A 21,297-nucleotide genomic window follows, 5' to 3' on the forward strand; every position below is an offset into this window, starting at 1 on the left:
TTTTTCAACGAAAACAATCTTTTTCTGTCTTTTATACAAACCTGCTCGTCTTATCAACACCATCAACATTAACTTCACATCGTTACATAATTGTACGATGACCCCCAAAAAGTTTGTTTACCTCTCAAACCTGAAGTGAGATGGACAGTGTGGAGAATGACCTCGTTGTCTCTGCCGTAGTAACAGTATCGCTTCTCGGCCTTTTGGCTAAGATCAAGTGTAGTATCTGTTCTTATCAGTTTAATATCTGATACGTCCCCTACCCGGGGACCATATATTAAATTGATTTTTGGAGCAGGGAGATGGAATAGGGGCTTGCTCCGTCCACTCCACGCATCGACCTGGTATTGCAGTACCTCCAGGAACGGTGCACCCCCCCTAATACATGTCAAGAATAAAACAGGTCGTAGATTAACATTATATGTGTTCTACATGACAGATTAAAGTCTTATGTTCCGTTGTAACGCGGAAGCCTGCAGTTATTATCTCTGTGGTCCTGTAGGTGGCGATAGAGATTCGCAAATTGTGATTTATGTCACTGGACTGAACATTTACTGTAGAGATTTTCATTGATTACTTTATTACTTTTAACAGTTTGCCACATTAGGGATGAAACTATGTTTTTTTTTTATCATCGATATATCTGGCAAATATTATTTCCACATCCTTTTTTTAGTCTTTAAAATGTCAGAAAATTGTAAAAAGAAAAATAATGTTGACTATTGTTTCGCAGCCTAACATTTCTGTCTGTCTTAATCAACAGTCCACTGTGTGGAGGTTTTGTTGTTCCAGGATTGTTGAAACTGTTTCAGAAAGGCTGTGTGAGAGTTTAGGAGGCTGCAGTTTGTGGTGTTGAACTGTGTTTTAAACTCTGCATCAAGTCCTATTCTGAAACAACCAGTGTTGTTCACACTCCAGACCAGTAGGTGGCAGCAGTGGAAGATGATGTTAGTTTCCCGCCACCACTGAACAACGAAACAGGAAGTTGCTGGTGTGTGAGCAGAAATCATCTGATCTGTGTTTTTAGTTTTCTCAGAATGAGATTTGAATCAAATATTTTTTACTTGCAGTCTGATTTATGTTTTATTCAGCTGAACACCCTGCTGAGCTGTTTGTCCTTTGTTGGAGGATGACTGGATAGAAATGAAGATTTTAGGTGATCTTTGATGTGTAAACACAGCATTGCATTATGGGATACGGGAGCAGTTTGAAATACAGTGTTAATAATGTCAGTCAGTCTTTGTACACATGTGCTTCCTCTGTATTGACATCGTGTGGAGTTGCAGCCCTCTGCAGCCTCTGGTTGTGAGTTTGTAAAGTGTCAGCACCGACATTCAACACAGTTTGTGTGTGAAAGACTTCCCCGTCGGTGATGTGTACAACTCATACTTACCTGGCAGGGGAGATACCATGATCATGAAGGTGGTTCACCCAGGGCGAGGCTCAGCCATTGCACTCCGGTTGTGCTGACCCCTGCGAATTCCTCAAATGTGGGAATCTCGACTGCATAATTTCTGGTAGTGGGGGACTGCGTTCGCGCTCTCCCCTGATAACTTGGTGAAAATAAAACAACAGATTAAATACTGTTTACAATGTAGGAGCAGTGTTTCTAACTTTACTTTTATTATTATTTTTTGCTGTAGTCAGTCAACAAAAGTAAAAACAAAAAGTTGTTTTTATTCTTTTTTTTCTGAATATCAGATGTGGATCAAACTATTTTTGGTTTCATTTTGCTTTGGTTCATCTTAACTTCCTGTTGAGTTGATTGTTATTTGTAGGAGGATGAATAAATACAATTGGTGATTTTAGGTTATCTTTTGATATTTGCATTATGGAAAAAAATGAGCTATATTTTTTTTAGGATGTAAATAATCTTTTTCAATTTTTTATACATTAACTTCACATCGTTACATAATTGTAGGATGACCCCTAAAAAGTTTGTTTATCTCTCAAACCTGAAGTGAGATTGACAGTGTGGAGAATCACATCCTTGTCTGACATATTAACAGTATTGTTTCTCGTGTTTTGGCTAAGATCAAGTGTACCGTATTTTTCGAACTATAAGGCGCACTTAAAATCCTTAAATTTTCTCAAAATTGACAGCGGGCCTTATGTATCGTTACTTGTTGTGCTTATTGATCGATTTTATGTGGTACAATGCGCTCAAAAATCTGCCGAAATGTGTAAGTACGACTTTGGTAAGCAACGAAGCCGCTCTGCTCAATGGATATTCGAAGCATTACGGTAGGCTGTGTTACTACCTGATCGGCCCATGGCAGGAATGTAATGTCTAAACTAAAAGTGCATTCATGCGAGGCAGCCTGCGCCCGGAGTATGCGTTAGCTACAATAAACCAATCAGAGAACAGTATTTAGTACGCTTACCCCCTCCACTTTTTTATAAGTAATACTTACTGTGATTCAACATTATATTACAGTACATTTGTGTGTACGTAAAAGGACTCCAAAAATGGCACCTGTTAAGAGGCATGCTTACGAAGCGGGTTTCAAACTCCAAGCAATTAGCTACGCAGCAGAACATGGGAATAGAGCAGCCGCGAAAGAATTCAACATCAATGAATCGATGGTACGGAAGTGGAGGAAGCAAGAAAATCAATTGCACCAAGTAAAGAAGACCGAACGAAGCGAGATGGCCACAGTTAGAGGACAAAATTAAACAGTGGACTATTGAACAGAGAACAGCAGGAAGAAGCGTCTCTACAGTCTCCATTCGACTCAAGGCAACAGCGATAGCACATGAAGATCGACGACTTTCGTGGAGATCCTTCTTGGTGCTGTACTTGGTGTTTTATGAAACGGCGTCATCTCTCCATCCGCACGAGAACTACCGTCTCGCAGCAACTGCCAAAGGATTACAAAGAAACGTTGGCCATCTTCCGCACTTACTGCAAGAACAAAATTACTGAAAAGAAGATCAATCCAGACCACATCACCAACATGGACGAAGTCCCCCTCACTTTTGACATCCCCGTGAACCGTACTGTCGAGAAAACGGGGACCAGTACAGTATCTATACGCACCACAGGGAACAAGAAGGCATCCTTCACTGTGGTTCTCGGTTTCTAGGCTAGTGGCCAGAAACTACCACCCATGGTCATTTTCAAGAGGAAAACTTTGCCAAAAGAAAAATTTCCAGCCGGAGTCATCATCAAGGCTAACCCAAAGGGCTGGATGGACGAGGAGAAAATGAGAGAGTGGCTGAGAGAAGTTTACGTCAAGAGACCGGATGGCTTTTTTCACACATCACCGTCCCTGTTGGTTTACGACTCCATGCGCGCCCATCTCACCGACACTGTCAAAAAACAAGTGACGCAAACTAATTCGGAGCTTGCCGTCATTCCGGTAGGATTAACCAAAGAACTCCAACCGCTAGATATTGGTGTCAACAGGGCGTTCAAAGCAAAATTGCGAACCGCGTGGGAGCATTGGATGACAGAAGGGGAACACACCTTTACTAAGACAGGGAGGCAACGCCGGGCTAGTTACGCCACTATCTGCTAATGGATTGCTGATGCGTGGGCTGAGGTGTCGGTCGCAACCGTCGTCCGAGCTTTCACGAAAACTGGACTCATCACTGAACAGCCAAGTACCGATAACAGCAACAAGACTGACTTGGAAAATGACGAGAGGGATTCGGGCATTCTTGATGCCGAAATCGCACAGCTGTTTCACTCAGACACTGAAGATGAAGAATTCGATGGATTTGTGGAAGAGGAATGAATCAATAAGTGAGTGTATTTTTCTGTACCGGTATTTGTTGTTACAACTGAGTTGAATAAAGTTTGATTTGGCTGCATGCCGCGAACCAGCGGAGGAGGGCCCGCTAAAGGATTTCAACGTTGTGAGTTTGGATAGGCCAAACTTCAGGGTCATTACGGTGCAAACCTACAACCCCTATGTCACTGACCATGCGCTGGCAGAGTTTTTGGGACAATACGCAGAGGTGGTATCGGCCGCCAGGTATGTCAAAGACCCAATAGGGTTTTGGTCAGGCCGCCGGCAGTTCCAGGTTCTCCTACACCAGGATCTGGAGGGTCAGGATTTATGTGCACATCCCCCTGCTCTCTTTCAGCTGGGGGCGGACAGGGGTTTCCTCCATTACGCCAGGCAACCCGATTTTTGTAAGTGTTGCAGGAAGTCCGGGCACGCGGAAGAGAACTGTGAGGGCGGTGGGTGCCGTTTCTGCGGCAGCACCGAACACGAGGCAAGTGACTGCCATGGGCCGAAGAAATGCCATGGGTGTGGAGGACTGGGGCACCTTTACAGGGCGTGCCCGAAACGGGGTCGCTCATTCGCAGAGGTGGCTAAAGGGATCCCTGGAGCAGGACCTATCGTGAGGACGGAGGGCCGGTCTGAACTGCGCCGCAGCGCTGGGTCATTAGGGCCGATTGAGGACGCAATGCGGAAGCTGCAGGAGGTGGAGGCGACCGAGGATGAGGCAAGGACCCGGAGAGCAGCAGGGCAGCAGAGGGATGACGGCGGAGCAAACAGCAGGGCCCAAGACTCAGGTCGGGGTGGATCTGGGTCCATCTGGTGGGACGGTCACGGCAGCTGGGAAGGAGAGGGTCTGGAAGGGCTCACAAGTTTTTGAGGGGGGAGCGGTGACATCAAAGAAGGCTAGGGGAGATGGAGGAGAGCAGGGGGAGCAAGATCTTGGTGTGGCCTCCATACCGAACCTCGTCGGAGGGCGGACAATGGTCACAATGGGACCCGCTGCGGAAGCGGATGTCGCAGGGATCGCACAAATACAGGGAGCGGGACAGGACAACCTCGTGTCGTTCCCACAACGCTCTCAGGGAACGGTGGAGTCTGTGGACTTTGGGCTGGATTTCGACCTACCACCTAGTCTCGAGGTTGTCTTCCCCCTCTGGGGGAGATGCGTATGACGGCTGTTAGATCTGTTTATTTTTACTTTTATACAAACCAATGAGCCAAGGGTTTACTTATTACAAAGAAACTACTGATGCACACAGTTTATTGCTTGCACAAATTAAGGCATTGTCCTACTGTTTCTCAAGACATATTGTTGTCTGTCACACCAGGTGCACGCTCAAGGAGAACACCATGACATGAACATTCGGTACCGCTCTCTGATAAAGTTATGGCTACTGAACAGATAAAAGGAACCTTGCAGTAAACAGGAGCAGCACGAGACAGTGTAGGGGTTCCTCCCCTTTAGGGCACTGTTTCCTGTGACTAGTGGAAACGAGACCAGCCTACGCACCAATGAAGGGAGAGCTAAGTCTAAACCATGGCCTCCCCACCTTGTTATGACCAATCAGATAGAAACACATTCTCTTTTAAAACTCTGTGTAACGCTAAGGTAGGGACTCTTCTCTGAAAAGTTCCATGTACATGCCGATTTTGATTCTCTAATGCACCATGCCTTGAAGGAAAGGTGGAAAGGGGAACTGGGGTTGATATAAAAGGGAGGGTTTTCTGTGGGCAGGGTTGGAGGGAGTTTCTTGTTTCACCCTCTTTTTTTCATGGTTGACGAAGCGTTCAAACGTTGCCTTGGGAGATATGGATGATGTTTGTTAAAATGCATTACGTTGTGTTGATAATGTGATGTACATTTTGTGCAAAGAATAAAGTATTTTTACAAAAAAAAAAAAAATCTGTTATCAAAAAAAGATATATACCCAGGCGGCCACATTTACCTAAATTCACAAACTCCGGTGGACACGTGTATCACACCTAGACGCACAAAAAAGTTACAATGCACTAGTGATGTTACGAGACGTGATTCGAAGCGTGTGTCAAGTAATGGAGGGGGTGTTTCCTCGAAGCGCGTGTAGAGGCTTGCTTCATTTAGGGTAGGAGCCAAAAATGATGACCTCTGAAGCCTCGCTGCACCACGTGACTGCTTCAGGAAGTGGTTCAGATTTTGCCGGGAGGTTTGACAGCAATATAAACCCCTCAGGCTCTATTCAAAATGTGGGTTGTTGGTGGAGCGTTGCGGTCAGTTGAGAGTTTGGAGAGTTTAGAGAGAGAGAGAGAGAGAGATAGTTTGGAGATTTAGGAGAGAAGGATAGGTGATAAGATGGAGCCAGCTAGGAAGAGGAGGATTTCCCCTGTGTGGGAACACTTTGATTTGATAACTCCTAATAAGGTAAGCTAAATCTAACTCTATTTCAGACACATTAGGTTTGCTTATCAAGAACTGTATTTTTCACAGTTTCTTATTTTATTCAAAGGTGAGGTGTTTATTGTGCTCCAAGGAGTTGGGGTACAATAACAACACCTCATCCATGCTAAGGCATTACCGTGCCTTGCATGAGAATAAGGAGGAAACTGGAGCTTCACCCAGCCAAGGCAAGTCATTACAATATTACAAATGCACCATCACACTTTTTCCCTGTTCACGTTTGTTTATTGTGCAAATAAAGACAGGTAACAGACACTGTATTTATTCTCTTTTAACCAGCCACCAGAAAACAAGAGCTGGATGAAGCCCTCGTCTCCATGATAGTGAAGGACACACAGCCCTTCAGTATTGTGGATGATGTTGGATTCAGGGCATTTGTGTCCAAATTGGATCCTAATTATGTTCTCCCTACAAGGCAGGTATGTATGGGCGCATGCATGAAACAAATGAGTACTTTATTGTGTCTCAGTTCGGCACTATATATTTTTTCCTTTAGGCTCTGAAGGCCATGGTGGAGGCCAATCAGCTAAGGAGAAGGCTAAGGCTAAAGTGGAAAAGGTGGCTGCTGTTAGCCTTACTTCTGACATGTGGACATCCATCAATATGGATGCCTACCTGGCTGTAACATGCCATTTTGTGGGTGAGAAAACCACACTCAGTTCAGTGCTGTTAGGAGTGCAGGCATTCCCCCAATCACACACTGCTGAAAATATAGCTCGTGTGAAAGCCTCCCTGATGGAGGAATGGGGAATCGCTAATAAGGTGACATGTATGGTCTCTGATGGTGCTCCCAATATGGTTGCCTGTGACAGAGCTGAAGCTTCGGCACCATGTTTGCATTGCACACACACTGAATCTGATAGTGAAGAAGGCACTTGACCAGCAGCCTGTGCTCTCTGGCATCCGGGCCAAAGCACGGAAGCTGGTTGGCTTCTTTAGAAGCAGCACCACTGCTAAGGTATGCTCATTCCCTTTATTCCAATTTCTAATAACGCTAATAGTTTGTCTGTGTTCCTACTGCAGTGATTTGATGGCCTACTCATCTGTATCTTTAAAAGGAGAAGCTTACACAAGTGCAACTTCATCTGGGGATGGCAAACATGAAGCTAATGCAAGAAGTGGAGACCAGATGGAACAGCACATATTTGATGCTGCAACGTTTGGTGGAGCAAAGGGAGCCAGTAGGAGCAGCGTTAGCTGGGTTACAACATGACATCCCCTTCCTAACATCAGAAGAGTTCAACATTGCTGGGGGTGCCTTTCTTTGCTGTCTCCCTTCTATGATGCCACTGTAGAGCTGTCGGCAGAGGAAAATGTGTCTGTCTCCAAAGTTGTCCCCCTCGTGAAGATGCTGGATCCCACCCTTCAGGAGGAAATAACAAAGCCGGCACCTGCAGCAGCATTGGAAATGGGAGACCAGCTCATCAGGCAACTCCGGGAGAAGCTGTACACTTTGCAGTCGATGAGCATCATGTCTCTTGCTACCCTCCTGGACCCCCGATTTAAAGTAATAGGATTTTTCAGCCAAACAAAAGCCACCGAAGCCATCAAACGACTGACCTCCGAGTGTGCCACCATTATACGGTCAAAACAAAGCAGAGAGGAAATCCCCCAGGCTTCCACCTCTCATGATGTCACAGGAGGTAATCTATTATTTTACATTTTGAGATCAATTATTCCTGAGAACACTTGGTAACATGATCTGTGGTTTCCTCTTAGGTAGCAAACTGTGGCATCATTTAGACACCAGCGTCATGGAGGCACGGAAGACTCAAAATGTAACAGCAGATGCCCTGTGGAGGTCCAGCGCTACCTTTCAGAGCCAAATATAAGCAGGCTGGAAAACCCTCTGGAGTACTGGGAGAGGCAAAAATTACTGTATCCAAATTTATATAGACTTGCTCTTGCGTTTTTGTGCACGCCAGCATCTTCTGTACCCTGTGAAAGGGTGTTTTCAAAGGCCGGAGAGGTTGTGTCAAAAAAAAGGAATCGTTTAAAACCAAAAACTGTTGAGAAACTGTTATTTCTGAATAAAATGTCCCCTGTCCTGTACATCATTGTCCAAGTTCCACAAGCATATTCAGTCCCCTCTTCCTAGTTCCACAAGCACTTCCACTGTCCTCTGCCTGCTTAAGCCCATGCCATTTTCCTAAAGTGACAGAAAAACATTATTACACAACCTGCAATATCATATGATACTACCATTTTGGGAAAATTTACACACAGAATACATTAAAAAAATATGTTATTATGCACATATGTGATAATTTATGTACAGAAATTATTTGGTCATACATTTTTGTAATTCATAGTCATTCCCAACAGCCATAACAGACACAAAAATTCAATGCATCACATTATGTGGTTCAGATACAGCTGCCTGTGATTATACACTTGGCCAGTAGGTAGTTTCGTGTGCACATGAAGCTTCGAGAAATGAACCCTTTCTCGAACCAATTGGCTGAAGTGGTTAGATGCCTCATGAGGCTTCATCTCACCATCACTAGTATTTTCCCAAAAGTCTTGGGGATCATCAAGATGTTTTCTGGCAAAACTTAGACGAGCCTTAAAATGTTCTTTTTGCTCAGCGGTGGTTTTCGTCTTGGAACTCTGCCATGCAGGTCATTTCTGCCCAGTCTCTTTCTTATGGTCGAGTCATGAACACTGAGGCAAGTGAGGCCTGCAGTTCTTTGGATATTGTTGTGGGGTCTTTTGTGATCTCTCGGATGAGTCGTCGCTGCGCTCTTGGGGTAATTTTGGTCGGCCGGCCACTCCTGGGAAGGTTCACCACTGTTCCATGTTTTCTCCATTTGTGGATAATGGCTCTCACTGTGGTTCGCTGGAGTCCCAAAACTTTAGAAATGGCTTTATAACCTTTTCCAGACTGATAGATCTCAATTACTTTCTTTCTCATTTGTTCCTGAATTTCTTTGGATCTCGGCATGATGTCTAGCTTTCGAGGATCTTTTGGTCTGCTTCACTTTGTCAGGCAGGTCCTATTTAAGTGATTTCTTGATTGAGAACAGGTGTGACAGTAATCAGGCCTGGGTGTGGCAAACCACAGTTAAGTTATGTTTTAACAGGAGGGAAACACTTTCACACAGGGCCATGTGGGTTTGGATTTTTTTTTTTCTCTCCCTTAATAATAATAATAATAATAAAAACCTTCATTTAAAAACTGCATTTTGTGTTTACTTGTGTTATTTTTGACTAATATTTAAATTTGTTTGATGATCTGAAACATTTAAGTGTGACAGACATGCAAAAAAAAATCTTGGGGATCATCAAGATGTTTTCTGGCAAAATTTAGACGAGCCTTAGATGTTCTTTTTGCTCAGCAGTGGATTTCGTCTTGGAACTCTGCCATGCAGGTCATTTTTGCCCAGTCTCTTTCTTATGGTGGAGTCATGAACACTGAGGCAAGTGAGGCCTGCAGTTCTTTGGATATTGTCGTGGGGTCTTTTGTGATCTCTCGGATGAGTCGTCGCTGCGCTCTTGGGGTAATTTTGGTCGGCCGTCCACTCCTGGGAAGGTTCACCACTGTTCCATGTTTTCTCCATTTGTGGATAATGGCTCTCACTGTGGTTCGCTGGAGTCTCAAAGCTTTAGAAATGGCTTTAGAACCTTTTCCAGACTGATAGATCTCAATTACTTTCTTTCTCATTTGTTCCTGAATTTCTTTGGATCTCGGCATGATGTCTAGCTTTCGAGGATCTTTTGGTCTGCTTCACTTTGTCAGGCAGGTCCTATTTAAGTGATTTCTTGATTGAGAACAGGTGTGACAGTAATCAGGCCTGGGTGTGGCTAGAGACATTGAACTCAGGTGTGATAAACCACAGTTAAGTTATGTTTAAACAGGACGGAAACACTTTTTCACACAGGGCCATGTGGGTTTTGATTTTTTTTTCTCCCTTAATAATAAAAACCTTACTTTAAAAACTGCATTTTGTGTTTACTTGTGTTATGTTTGACCAATTTTTAAATTTGTTTGATGATCTGAAACATTTAAATGTGACAGACGTGCAAAAAAATTGGAAATCAGGAAGTGGGACAAACACTTTTTCACACCACTGTACATCCTGCATCGTGAGATGATACATCTGATGTATTTTGCGAGTGGGCGTGACCAAACGGCTCTAGAGCGCCCCCTAAAAAGAGATGCCCCAGCGGCCACATTTACATAAATTCACGAAATCCGGTTGACACGTCTATCACACCTAGAAGCACAAAAGTTACATTGCACCATTACATCAACTCAACAGGAAGTCCACCATTTTGAATTTAGTCGCCATTTTGGGTGATTCTGACGTGTTGTGCTTTGTCGAACTCCTCCGAGGGATTGTGTCCAACTGACTTGAATTTACATTCTATGGATAGATAACATGTTTGGGATTAAATCTTGAAATAATTCATTTTCGTTGATGTGTGTGCCCGTAAGAGGCAGCCATTTTGAGCGTCTCGCCATGAAACTACGAGTTGCTTTAAATCTTATGTACATGGACCCAACCTTCTCCAAACATCACAGGTATGATAACAGCCCGCCCTGAAGACCCCTGTGTGGTAAAATTCACTCATAGTCATAGCGCCCCCTGTTGGCCACTGGAAATGACACTTTTCCTACTTTCACATTCTACGTCGAGCTAGTTGATCACATGAACGTAAAGTCGGGTCACAATAACCTAAACATGTAGTTGATGATATATGGAGACATTCGTTCGACTTTGTCATTGGGTGTCGCCGTGACGATGTGGCAAAGTTGGATGTCTCGCCGTGACACAGGAAGTTGATGTTTGAGGTCAAGGGATGCTTGAAACCTCACGAAACGTGCGACATACATCCCGCATGGCGAGACGATACATCTGATATGTGTTTTGCGAGTGGGCGTGGCCAAACGGCTCGCCAGCGCCTCCTGCTGGAGACAGGAATCGAGACAAAAATAGCAAACTCTTTTTGGTTGCAGTTTGATTTTGCTTTGGTTCATCTGAACTTCCTGTTGAGTTGATCGTTATTTGTAGGAGGATGAATAAATACAATTGGTGATTTTAGGTTATCTTTTGATACGTATGACAGCATTGCATTATGGAAAAAATGAGCTATATTTTTTAGGATGCAAATAATCTTTTTCAATCTTTTATACATTCCTGCTTTTTCTAACAGCACTATCATCATTAACTTCACATCGTTACATAATTGTACGATGACCCCCGAAAAGTTTGTTTGTCTCTCAAACCTGAAGTGAGATTTGACAGTGTGGAGAATGACCTCGTTGTCTCTGATGTATTAACAGTATCGCTTCTCGACCTTTTGGCTAAGATCAAGTGTAGTATCGGTTTATGGTTTTGGAGCTGAGCGGTGTAAGGAGCTCAAGCCTTAGGACGGAGCCATGGCTGCCGTGGGTACTATCCAGCCGATTCCAAAGGTCGGGCTGAGAAACACAGTGAGGTTCCAGTGGAAGGAAGAGAAGGAGATCCCAATGGTGAGGCAGGACTTCTGTGTAAAAGTCGTTCGTGGTCAGCTCCAGCTGAAGGTGGAGGATGTGTATTGTTTGCAGTGGAACCCGCAGGCCCGGGCGTATGATGTCACAATGGTGACGGAAGAAAAATGCCGCAAGGTTGTGACTGCATGCCGGGAACCAGCGGAGGAGGGCCCGCTGAAGGACTTCAACGTTGTGAGTTTGGATAGACCGAACTTCAGGGTCATTACGGTGCAAACCTACAACCCCTATGTCACCGACCATGCGCTGGCAGAGTTTTTGGGACAATATGCAGAGGTGGTCTCGGCAGCCAGGTATGTTAAAGACCCAATGGGGTTTTGGACAGGCCGCCGGCAGTTCCAGGTTCTCCTAAACCAGGATCCAGAGGGTCAGGATTCCTGTGCACACCCCCCTGCTCTCTTCCAGCTGGGGGCGGACAGGGGTTTCCTCCATTACGCCAGGCAACCCGATTTTTGCAAGCGGTGCAGGAAGTCCGGGCATGCGCAAGAGAACTGTAAGGGCGGTGGGTGCCGTTTTTGCGGCAGCACCGACCACGAGGCAAGGGACTGCCATGGGCCGAAGAAATGCCATGGGTGTGGAGGGCTGGGGCACCTTTACAGGGCGTGCCCGAACCGGGGTCGCTCTTTCGCAGAGGTGGCTAAAGGGATCCCTGGAGCAGGACCTATCGCGACTGCACTGCAGTTGGCTGGGATACACACCTTTCAGCACCTTGCAAAGCCCATCCGAGGGCAGTGTGGATGGCAACAGGTCCACTGTTAGCTCCTCTACGCACCGGCTTAGTGGCAGTAATCAGTTGTACGTGATCTGATCCAAGCAACACCATTCGACTGGCATTAAAGAATGTCTTCAGTGGGATCCCGCGCAGGTGACTGTCGTTTTTGGAGTGTTTGTACTGGATAGGTCTGCTCTACCAGGTCTAGACCTGCAGCTGTAAATGCTCCCTGTACTTTGTAGCGCTTCTGTGGGTTATCTTTGGGGGAGATTTCAAAGTCGACCTTTGACCCTTGTAGCTGTGTAAGCTCTGTCCGCACTGTGCGCAGGGCAAGAGTCTCGGACTCACCGATCAACTGGAGCTGTTGGACGGCCTGTGGTAGGATGATAGTCCTCTGTGCCCCATCATCCAGGATAGCAAAGGTCTCCATAGACTTGGTCTTGCTGTGTAGCAGGACGGGGACCACTTTCAGCAGTACTTTGCTTGATGTAATGCTGGTGACTCTGCTTTCTGTGGTCTCTGACTGAGTTGATGGAACGACGCTGTGCTACGCCGTGGAGGACTTGGAGGTGAATACCATTGCAGTCGCTGCACGGTTTCTTGAGGTTGCACGACTCCGGAGCATGTGTTCGTGCACATTTCCAACAGCGCCTTCCCTCTGTTATCCAGTTGTCCAGATCAACTGCTGACTGCTCTGTGATACTACGACAGCGACTGATATAATGTTCTTTGCTGTCACAGAAGAGGCATTGTATTTTGAATGGTTTCTTTGCTTGTGTGTGGTTGCTGGAGGGGCTCTGCGGAGGGGGCCCTGTACTGTGATACACAGAGACACCTTGACCTTTGCCTTTCAACGTGATCTTCTCCCTTCCATTAACTTGGGGTTGTCCGGTTTGGTAGCACTGCACCAATCTGCTGGACAGGCGCTGCTGTTGAGCTTTACCTTGTAGCCATCCATTAAGATCTTGTAGATTGTAGGGGTTGAGACTAGTGCTATTCAGCTTTCCCTGCACCTGTAGATACTCAATAAACCCATCTCTGTGGTACTTGGGTAGTTGACTGAGTAAGCGGTCGACATGAGAGCAGCAGTTTAGCTCCATACCTTTGGGTCCCTCTAAGGAGAGCACTATACTCACTAGGAGGTGGACTCGTAGGGCGAAACTCTGGAAAGTGTGGGCATCACCAGGCTTCACGTCTGAGGTGGTCAGAATGGCTGCTATCTCACTTTGTGCCAGCTGGTGTGGCTGACCGTACTGTAGCTGCAAGGCCTGCATAGTTGCTGAGTATGGGTTTGGATGGCGACGGCAAGACTGACCAATCATCTGCGCCTCGGGCAGCTTAAGATGTTCGAGTAGCACGTGATATTTGTACTTCTCAGACAGTTCTGTATGAGGCTCAAGCAGGTTATCTACAGCCAGCTTCAGGTTAGCAAACTCCTTTTCGCTGTCAGTGGAGAAGTCTGGGATTTTGGGTATTGGCACACCGTATGCAGAGCGGTGTGGCAGACCAGGGCTGTGTGGGGTCACAGTCTGACCTGATGGCAGCTGCATCTGATGAACTGTAGATGAATTACCTCTGGGGACAGGTAGAGTCTGCTCGAGTGCTGGTGTTGATGAAGGCACTGTAGCATAGTGAGTTGGGCCATAGTTGGAAGAGGTGTGAGGCATCACTTGTGGTGAGTGGTAATGCTGTGCGGCTGGATAGCTGTAAGAGACTGCTATAGGCTCATGGACCGGAGCAGTAGCAATCAACTGTCCACGTACTTGTCCTGTATCACAACAGGAGCGAGGCAGCCCTGAGGCATGAGGCTGCAATGGGTCTGGCCTGGTAGGGTACTGCTGGACCAGAGTAGGTGTCATCATGTCTGATGACATTACAGAACATGAGGAGCCCGAACGCTCTGATGAGGCTGGAAGCACTGGGGTGGTGCTCTTCCTGGTGTCATGACCCTTGTCCATCTCTTCTTCCATCAGGAAGGAAGTGATGTGCTCCAGCAGCTCCTGACGACGACGGCGACGTCTGGTTTCATACTGCCAGAGTTTGTGTGTTAGTTGAACTACTTCAGCGTCCTCTTCCTTCTCATTCTTCGAGATGGATTCGATGAGTCGTTTAAGTGAAGTGGTGTTCAGCAGATCATCGGCGCTCGGGCTGTGTGAGGCTGTACGTCTGTCCAGATAAGAGGCTGCATCCGCTCGGCTACCCCCTGCTGCGGCCGCTGCTCCTCTCTGCTCCTCTGTAGTGTGGGAGGGAAGGGCAGGTCGCTGTGGATTGTAGGCCTCAAGATGTTTGGGGACGCGATGATGTCTCACATGACGCTGTTGATCTTCGAAATGAGGCTGTTGGGTAAATCTATCTTCAGATGCCATCTTCTGTAGTAGTCAATTAATCCGGCTCGAAGGACCATTTGTTGGGGATTCGACCCCTGAGAGACCGGTGTAAAGATGAGTATTGACCACTGCAGGGCTCCGGTCAGAGAACACAGACATCTGATTGATCCACACGTTACTGTATTGAGTTTGGCGTACAGTATTTTAACTTGGAGACAGATTGACAGATAGATGTATCGACAGATGGAGTTTCTGAAATAAATACAGAAAGTGAATTACAGAACTGAATTATCACCAACAGTTAACCTTAACTAAGCATTAATACACACATTCACAGGAATACCGGCTCGCTAGCCAGATTAGCCACTTAGCTCAACGTTGGGCTATTATTCGAACGGCTAATTGTACAATAAAAACACTTACTAACACTAAATGCACTTAAGAACATAAGTGCAGCTATAAACAGAACCGTTTTACTACGTAAATCCAAAGTTACAGGACTCTGACTTACATCATCAATGACTCGATCTGACTAAACTGTCGGTCCTGCGTAGCATATACGATTAGCGCAACCGGAAGCGGAAACAGTTCGCGGCGTCAAAATAAAGTTTCAAAATAAGAGCGTCGTAACCGTGTTATCTCTGTCCGTGAAGAAGTTCGTAACACAACTACTAATCCTAAGGTGTAGACAAAAGGCTGTGTATGTAAATGAGAGTGATACTGCTGGGCCAAACCAAAAGGTCACAGGAGGAGGTCTGCAACCTGTGGGGTCACATACTGTTGTTCTTTGAGGCATTAACAGGAACAGATGGCTGTCTGGAGGACTCCAGGGGGTGAAGGAAGACAACCACCACCTCCACCAACCAACAAAGGACACATCAATACACGTGACTTTTTGGTATCTGTACTATAAGACTGGGTGAGGGAAAGTCAGGAGATCAGACTTCCTGAACTGACACATACTCTGTTGCGGTCAGGGAAACATAGTCTGGACCCAGAGCTCTGTAAACTGGTTATTCTGTTGCTGTTAAATAAATATCTTGAAGCCTGACATCTTCTCCTATTGCCTCATTAAAGAACACCAGGACTGGGGGCTGACACATGTTGGCTTTGTACTAGCAGGAGCCCAAGTCCAACAGTGCAGCCACGTCTCGGTGAAACACTTGATGCTGCCCTCCCGGTACTCTCTCTGGGTCTTGACCAGCGCGCCGAGCTCGTCCCTCTTGTTGGCCAACGACCTCACGTTCCCCATTAAGATCGCAGGTACCGCTGGTTTGTATTTCCTCCTTTCCGCCTTCAGCTGAGCTCCAGCTCTGCAACCCCGCCGTCTTCTCCGAAGTTCATCGGGGATCTCAGGCCTCGCTCCGGGCAGCAGCAGTAGAGGTCTACTCAGCGCGATCAGCTGATCACAAGAGTAAACAATAACAGTGCCCCCAGCCAGAAACGTGGAAAAATTACGGTCCATTGTCTGACTGTTCACTTAACACACGAGAGAAAGAAAAAAACAACTCCGAAGAGGAGAAAGGCTTAAAAAATACCAATAACAACACACTCAAGGAGGGGAGCTGCTGCAACAGGCTGCAGCTAGCGCGGCGCCATCTTAGCTTGAAAGATGAGATTTGTGTTTGTATTCTTTTTTCTGAAAGTCAGATGTGGATCAAACTCTTTTTTTTTTACTGCAGTTTGATTTTGCTTTGGTTCAACTGAAGTTTCTGTTGAGTTGATCGTTCTTATTGGGAGCATAAATAAATCAAATTGGCGAATTTCGGTTAGCTTTTGAAGTGACTAAACCGCATTGCATTGTGGGACAACGGAACAACTTCCTTTTTTCAACGAAAACAATCTTTTTCTGTCTTTTATACAAACCTGCTCGTCTTATCAACACCATCAACATTAACTTCACATCGATACATAATTGTACGATGACCCTAAAAAAGTTTGTTGACCTCTCAAACCTGAAGTGAGATGGACAGTGTGGAGAATGACCTCGTTGTCTCTGCCGTGTTAACAGTATCGCTTCTCGGCCTTTTGGCTAAGATCAAGTGTAGTATCTGTTCTTATCAGTTTAATATCTGATACGTCCCCTACCCGGGGACCATATATTAAATTGATTTTTGGAGCAGGGAGATGGAATAGGGGCTTGCTCCGTCCACTCCACGCATCGACCTGGTATTGCAGTACCTCCAGGAACGGTGCACCCCCCTAATACATGTCAAGAATAAAACAGTGAACTTATTGAGGTATCATTATATCTCTGTCGTTTTCTCAGTAGTGCCCGAGCACCGAGTATTGTTGCGAAATTGTTTTACCTACTTAGTTACATCTTAAAAAATTTCATTGATTATTTTATTAAGGCCAGAGCACCGAAGATTTTAGGTTTATTTTAACGAACTCCCGACAGATTTTGAAGCACCGACCTGAAATTTTCTGTCTTATCTTAACACCTGGGAGATGAAATGTTCGGACATGACATAGTATGATCTACATCTAGTTAGGGCAGTTGCCTTACTGAGAAGTAACTTGAGGCATGCATGTCAGTTCAGAAAAAAGGTCATACTCCAAAAAGTCATGAAAAGTCATCCTAAATATTGAAAGAAAGGTCAAACTTCATATGTCATCCGAAACATTTAGTTTTCGTCGATCGGTGTGCCCGTGGCGTGGCGTCCAAAAGTGACCCAAAAGTCATGCTGTGGCATGTTCAAAAAATAAACGGCATTTTCAAAGTCAAAAATTACTTCTTTTTTTTTTTTTATTTTTTTTTACCCCAAACCTTCTGGCTGAGACAGCAGTGCTAACCACCAATCTTCCCAGGAGTTAAGACAGCATTGTGACAAATCTTTGGCTCACTGCAAACTATAACTCCACCATCCACAAATATTCATTTGAATGCCTCCAAAATTACCACAGACATATGATAAAGACTCCAAAAAGGCAAATCACTTGCTCAGGCACTACTGAGAAAACGTCAGAGATATAATGATACCTCAATAAGTTAACTTTTTTATTATTGACATGTATTAGGGGGGTGCACCGTTAGTTTATTCATCCTCCTACAAATAACGATCAACTCAACAGGAAGTTCAGATGAACAAAAGCAAAATGAAACTGCAACCAAACAGTTTGATCCACATCTGATATTCAGAAAAAATAATAAAATCATGTAAACCAACTTTTGATTTTACTTTGTTGATTTGTTGACTGACAAGAGTAAAAAAATTTTTTTAAGAATAATAACAATAACAAGTAAAGTTAGAAACACAGCTCTACAATGTTTTTAAATGATAAAAACATAAAACTGAAAAACAGGTTATTACATCTGTTGTTTGAATGAGTTGTTTTATTTTCACCAAGTTATCAGGGGAGAGCGCGAACGCAGTCCCCCACTACCAGAAATTATGCAGTCGAGATTCCCACATTTGGGGAATTCGCAGGGGTCAGCACAACCGGAGTGCAATGGCTGAGCCTCGCCCTGGGTGAACCACCTTCATGATCATGGTATCTCCCCTGCCAGGTAAGTATGAGTTGTACACATCACCGACGGGGAAGTCTTTCACACACAAACTGTGTTGAATGTCGGTGCTGACACTTTACAAACTCACAACCAGAGGCTGCAGAGGGCTGCAACTCCACACGATGTCAATACAGAGGAAGCACATGTGTACAAAGGCTGACTGACATTATTAACACTGTATTTCAAACTGCTCCCGTATCCCATAATGCAATGCTGTGTTTACACATCAAAGATCACCTAAAATCTTCATTTCTATCCAGTCATCCTCCAACAAAGGACAAACAGCTCAGCAGGGTGTTCAGCTGAATAAAAGATAAATCAGACTGCAAGTAAAAAACATTTGATTCAAATCTCACATTCAGAGAAAACTAAAAACACAGATCAGATGATTTCTGCTCACACACCAGCAACTTCCTGTTTCGTTGTTCAGTGGTGGCGGGAAACTAACATCATCTTCCACTGCTGCCACCTACTGGTCTGGAGTGTGAACAACACTGGTTGTTTCAGAATAGGACTTAATGCAGTTTAAAACACAGTTCAACACCACAAACTGCAGCCTCCTAAACTCTCACACAGCCTTTCTGAAACAGTTTCAACAATCCTGGAACAACAAAACCTCCACACAGTGGACTGTTGATTAAGACAGACAGAAATGTTAGGCTGCGAAACAATAGTCAACATTATTTTTCTTTTTACAATTCTGACATTTTAAAGACTAAAAAAGGAATGTGGAAATAATATTTGCCAGATATATCGATAATAAAAAAAAACATAGTTTCATCCCTAACGTGTCAAATTGTTAAAATGCTAAAAGTAATCAATGAAAATCTCTGGAGAATATAGTAAATGTTCAGTCCAGTGACATAAATCACAATTTGCGAATCTCTATCGCCACCTACAGGACCACAGAGATAACAACTGCAGGCTTCCGCGTTACAACGGAACATAAGATTTTAATCTGTCATGTAGAACACATATAATGTTAATCTACGACCTGTTTTATTCTTGACATGTATTAGGGGGGTGCACCGTTCCTGGAGGTACTGCAATACCAGGTCGATGCGTGGAGTGGACGGAGCAAGCCCCTATTCCATCTCCCTGCTCCAAAAATCAATTTAATATATGGTCCCCGGGTAGGGGACGTATCAGATATTAAACTGATAAGAACAGATACTACACTTGATCTTAGCCAAAAGGCCGAGAAGCGATACTGTTAACACGGCAGAGACAACGAGGTCATTCTCCACACTGTCCATCTCACTTCAGGTTTGAGAGGTAAACAAACTTTTAGGGGGTCATCGTACAATTATGTATCGATGTGAAGTTAATGTTGATGGTGTTGATAAGACGAGCAGGTTTGTATAAAAGACAGAAAAAGATTGTTTTCGTTGAAAAAAGGAAGTTGTTCCGTTGTCCCACAATGCAATGCGGTGCTGTCACTTCAAAAGCTAACCGAAATTCGCCAATTTGATTTATTTATGCTCCCAATAAGAACGATCAACTCAACAGAAACTTCAGCTGAACCAAAGCAAAATCAAACTGCAGCAAAAAAAAAAAAAAAAAGAGTTTGATCCACATCTGACTTTCAGAAAAAAGAATACAAACACAAATCTCATCTTTCAGCTAACACTACAGTCACTTCCTGTTCCTTTGTTAACTGGGGGCAGAAATCTAACATCCAGTCCTTCTGCTGCCACCTACTGGTCTGGAGTTTGAACAACTCTGGTTGTTTTAGAGCAGGATCGTAATCTGCAGTGGAGGATAAAACAATACAGTTCAACACCACCAACCGCAGGCAGCACGATCACAGAGCCTTTATAAAACGGTTTCAACAAAACTGGATCAATAATAACCTCTGTGAATGAATGGTTTATTGCAGGACTTTTATATTAGACTGAATTAGTTTTAGATAGATGTACCTAAATAACTTCACATCTGCACAGATTGCACATCTACAAATATTATATGCTTCTCTGAAAATGGTTAACAGCAAGACATTGTTTTTTTTATTAATAAAATCAATTCACCGCATATACGAAGAGTTTTTAAGACTGTAAAACCACATAAGAGGAACTACACAGTCGATCTTTTTACTTTTGGGGAATGAGCCAGAAAGCAATGAAATCTAACAAGAGAAAAAATATTTTGTGATATTTAAAACATAAATCTAACACTGTTCTGAATATTTTTTTTTTTTAAATGGTAATTATTCAAAAAAAAAAAAAGAATTTGTAACGAAAAAGAAACACTCAAGGCACTTATAAATAACCAGAGTAATAAGAGGTCAGAAATATATACAACTCAAACTAAAAGTGTGATTATTCTATGGTTATTACACACGTTGAATCTTAAAGATGATGCCTACTAAATACTGCACCATAGACTATTATTAACGGTTTCTTTAATTTATTATTAACACGTAGATGTGGGTGCACCGTTCCTGGAGGTACTGCAATAAGACAAGCAAGTTTGTATAAAAGGTTGAAAAAGATGATTTACATACAAAAAAAATATAGCTCGTTTTCCCATAATTCATTGCTGTCATACATATCAAAAGATAACCTAAAATCACCAATTGTATTTATTCATCCTCCTACAAATAACGATCAACTCAACAGGAAGTTCAGATGAAAAAAAGCAAAATGAAACTGCATCCACATCTGATATTCAGAAAAAAGAATAAAATCATGTAAACCAACTTTTGTTTTTACTTTGTTGACTAACCAGAGTAAAAAAAAATAATCTTTTTTTAATAATAATAATAATAATAACAGAAGTAAAGTTAGGAACACAGCTCTACAATATTTTTAAATGATAAAAACATAAGACTGAAAACCTGGTTATTACATCTGTTGTTTGAATGAGTTGTTTTATTTTCACCAAGTTATCAGGGGAGAGCGCGAACGCAGTCCCCCACTACCAGAAATTATGCAGTCGAGATTCCCACATTTGGGGAATTCGCAGGGGTCAGCACAACCGGAGTGCAATGGCTGAGCCTCGCCCTGGGTGAACCACCTTCATGATCATGGTATCTCCCCTGCCAGGTAAGTATGAGTTGTACACATCACCGACGGGGAAGTCTTTC

General features: G+C 44.1%; 6 non-coding genes across 6 annotated transcripts; 3 read left to right on the plus strand and 3 right to left on the minus strand.

The window, feature by feature from the left end:
• Positions 1 to 187: 187 nt before the first annotated feature.
• Positions 188 to 378, plus strand: LOC138629375 (U2 spliceosomal RNA). Its single transcript, XR_011311547.1, has one exon. It is a non-coding gene; the product is annotated as a U2 spliceosomal RNA (small nuclear RNA).
• Positions 379 to 1,385: 1,007 nt separating this feature from the next.
• On the plus strand, positions 1,386 to 1,549 carry LOC138629374 (U1 spliceosomal RNA). Its single transcript, XR_011311546.1, has one exon. It is a non-coding gene; the product is annotated as a U1 spliceosomal RNA (small nuclear RNA).
• A 15,164-nt stretch (positions 1,550 to 16,713) lies between these two features.
• On the plus strand, positions 16,714 to 16,904 carry LOC138629376 (U2 spliceosomal RNA). Its single transcript, XR_011311548.1, has one exon. It is a non-coding gene; the product is annotated as a U2 spliceosomal RNA (small nuclear RNA).
• Positions 16,905 to 18,056: 1,152 nt separating this feature from the next.
• Positions 18,057 to 18,220, minus strand: LOC138629368 (U1 spliceosomal RNA). The gene has a single exon (XR_011311541.1). It is a non-coding gene; the product is annotated as a U1 spliceosomal RNA (small nuclear RNA).
• Positions 18,221 to 19,230: 1,010 nt separating this feature from the next.
• LOC138629369 (U2 spliceosomal RNA) lies at positions 19,231 to 19,421 on the minus strand. Its single transcript, XR_011311542.1, has one exon. It is a non-coding gene; the product is annotated as a U2 spliceosomal RNA (small nuclear RNA).
• Positions 19,422 to 21,100: 1,679 nt separating this feature from the next.
• On the minus strand, positions 21,101 to 21,264 carry LOC138629373 (U1 spliceosomal RNA). Its single transcript, XR_011311545.1, has one exon. It is a non-coding gene; the product is annotated as a U1 spliceosomal RNA (small nuclear RNA).
• Positions 21,265 to 21,297: the final 33 nt, after the last annotated feature.

This window comes from Brachyistius frenatus, unplaced genomic scaffold, assembly GCF_029030835.1.
Source record: "Brachyistius frenatus isolate BFR_SWC_R1_liver_20210118 unplaced genomic scaffold, ASM2903083v1 Contig_114, whole genome shotgun sequence".
NCBI lineage: Eukaryota > Metazoa > Chordata > Actinopteri > Embiotocidae > Brachyistius > Brachyistius frenatus.